Here is a 3324-nt window from a genome sequence, read left to right as displayed (position 1 = left end):
CGATGGACCCAAAGGCCCAATTCAGAGAGGTGGCCTAAAATCAGGTCCGTGTGTATCCGAAACTGATCCCTCAAATGAGAACAAACCAGCCAGTCGTCTAAATTATTGAGGAAGCGGACCCCCTAGCAACGCAAGGGGGCTAGCACGACGTCCATGCACTTGGAAAAAGTGTGTGGCACTAGCGACAGGCCGAAGGGGAGAACAGCAAACTCGAACGCTCGGCCCTTGAAGGCGAAGCGGAGAAACTTTGCCATGTTGCTCCGAGGGCTCCGCCAGCTGGGCCACATATAAGGCCAGCAGGCTTTCCGTATTTTGGAGGCGGGACGTTTGGGCTCCAGCCTCATACGCCCTTCGGAGCAGCGTCTCTGTGACTCGACACTGCCTGTTGGGGCAGCATGGGTCGCGTGGCTCCTCAGCCCGCTCCTGCCGTGCCCTGGGTCCTGGCATAAGCCTCCCCTCTTCTGGCTAAGGCGGGGGCTGTTGCTGGATGGTCCCAGGTAGCCCTCACCTCATCAAGGAGGTCAGGCAACAACAGGAGGGCCCGTGTGGCCTGCTGCACGCGCTGACCCCTCTCAAACCTGGGGCGCGACGGGGCAGGCTCAGAGGGCCAGGGGAGCTGAAGAGACTCCACACCCCTCTGGATGACTGCCCAGAACTCCCTGTCCTGTCCTGTGGAGGCAGGAGGGGCGTCCATAACGGAGGAGGCGGGGTGGGAGCGACAAGCTCCTCTTCCATGAGGACCCAGAGACAGACGGTCCTCCTCCCAGGTAGCAGGCACCGCAGGCACAGGGGGCACGGCTGTCTCCGATCCTGCAGTCCTGGAGGAGGAGGCGGTGGGGCTCGGGGAGAGGTGGAGTCCGGGGTCCGCGGGGCCGAGGGTAGTAGACCACCAGCCATAGCGGGATCTAAAACCAAGGCACGCATGCACGGACCGGGAGGGCTAGCAGTGCTCGTTCTCGGCGAACCGAGAGAGCAAGATCTCCTACAGCCGCAGCCGCGGGCTGTAGTGCGGGCGCAATCCGGCGTAGGAGCACCTCACTCGGGCGAGATCTCTTACGACACACCGGGCAGCCGGGCCGCAGATTTTACTGCCGCTGCTAGCGCTCCTGTTGTGGAGGAAAAAGCCCTGTGGACAAAAAAAACAACACAGCAAGCAGTCGGAATATATATAGCACTATATAAACACTATTATTTTTAAAAGGCTCTTCTTGTGACCTCCGATGCGCAGACGGGACAGAATCGGGATTAGCTATCAATAATAACTAAACACACACAAGACAGAGACGATGTGTAGCGAAAACGGTGGTGAACAACACTTTGAAGTGAGCCAGCCAGCCGAAATACGCAGTTTGAATGTTTATTACAAACACAGACGCAGAGAGCTTACGTTCCAGAGTCCAGCGAAGAGGCAAAAGAGGACGAACCTGCGTATGCAACCCCGGTTATCTGAAAAAGGAAGCACTGCCCAAGGGTTGCAAGGTTGCACGGGAGTCCTGACTCCCGGCAAAAGAGAACGAACCTGCGCTGACGTCACGTTTTATAGAACAGGAAGTGGGAAGGGACCTGTTCTGAGTGATGAGCGCAGGGGCCAATGGCAGCTTTGATAGAGTGATGTTTCGATCGGGTTCCCACGGAAGTGCGCAGAAACCCCTCCCCCTTGGGCAGTGCTTCCCACTTGAAAGATAACTGTGGTTAGTTCTCCAAGATGTTTGGGCCAACCTGCCTGCCAAGTTCCTTCAAAAACTGTGTGCAAGTGTACCTAGAAGAATTGATGCTGTTTTGAATGCAAAGGGTGGTCACACCAAATATGGATGTGATGTAGATTTTTCTTCTGTTCACTCACTTTGTATTTAGTTAATTGATAAATATAATCTATTAGCATGTCTATTTTTGAAAGCATTCTTACTTTACAGCATTTTTTCACAGCTGCCTAAAACTTTTGCACAGTACTGTGTGCATATATATGACAGTGTAGACGCGACACCACTGATCTTGATCAAATGTACCGATGCATTTCATCCGGATCAGAAATGGCACTGTAAAAGCACTCGTTACAATATTAATTGATATGGGTTTTGTTTTTTTTGTTTGTTTGTTTTAATTGGTTAGTTACTTCACAAGCACAACAGCTTTTACAGTGAGGGAAAAAAGTATTTGATCCCCTGCTGATTTTGTACGTTTGCCCACTGACAAAGAAATGATCAGTCTGTAATTTTAATGGTAGGTGTATTTTAACAGTGAGAGACAAACAACAACAAAATCCAGAAAAACGCATTTCAAAAAAGTTATAAATTGATTTGCATGTTAATGAGGGAAATAAGTATTTGATCCCCTATCAATCAGCAAGATTTCTGGCTCCCAGGTGTCTTTTATACAGGTAATGAGCTGAGATTAGGAGCACTCTCTTAAAGGGAGTGGTAACACACTATGCCGTGAAGGACTGAAATACTGCAGTGCCTGCAAGGTCCCCCTGCTCAAGAAAGCACATGTACAGGCCTGTCTGAAGTTTGCCAATGAACATCTGAATGATTCAGAGGAGAACTGGATGAAAGTGTTGTGGTCAGATGAGACCAAATTCGAGCTCTTTGGCATCAACTCAACTCGCTGTGTTTGGAGGAGGAGGAATGCTGCCTATGACCCCAAGAACACCATCCCCACCATCAAACATGGAGGTGGAAACATTATGCTTTGGGGGTGTTTTTCTGCTAAGGGGACAGGACAACTGCACCGCATCAAAGGGACGATGGACGGGGCCATGTACCGTCAAATCTTGGGTGAGAACCTCCTTCCCTCAGCCAGGGCATTGAAAATGGGTCGTGGATGGGTATTCCAGCATGACAATGACCCAAAACACACAGCCAAGGCAACAAAGGAGTGGCTCAAGAAGAAGCACATTAAGGTCCTGGAGTGGCCTAGCCAGTTTCCAGACCTTAATCCCATAGAAAATCTGTGGAGGGAGCTGAAGGTTCGAGTTGCCAAACGTCAGCCTTGAAACCTTAATGACTTGGAGAGGATCTGCAAAGAGGAGTGGGACAAAATCCCTCCTGAGATGTGTGCAAACCTGGTGGCCAACTACAAGAAACGTCTGACCTCTGTGATTGCCAACAAGGGTTTTGCCACCAAGTACTAAGTCGAAGGGGTCAAATACTTATTTCCCTCATTAACATGCAAATCAATGTATAACTTTTTTTAAATGTGTTTTTCTAGATTTTGTTGTTGTTATTCTGTCTCTCACTGTTAAAATACACCTACCATTAAAATTATAGACTGATCATTGCTTTGTCAGTGGGCAAATGTACAAAATCAGCAGGGGATCAAATACTT

The sequence above is a fragment of the Amia ocellicauda genome, chromosome 6 (genome assembly GCF_036373705.1).
Source record: "Amia ocellicauda isolate fAmiCal2 chromosome 6, fAmiCal2.hap1, whole genome shotgun sequence".
Lineage (NCBI taxonomy): Eukaryota > Metazoa > Chordata > Actinopteri > Amiiformes > Amiidae > Amia > Amia ocellicauda.
This window is presented reverse-complemented; position numbering follows the sequence as displayed.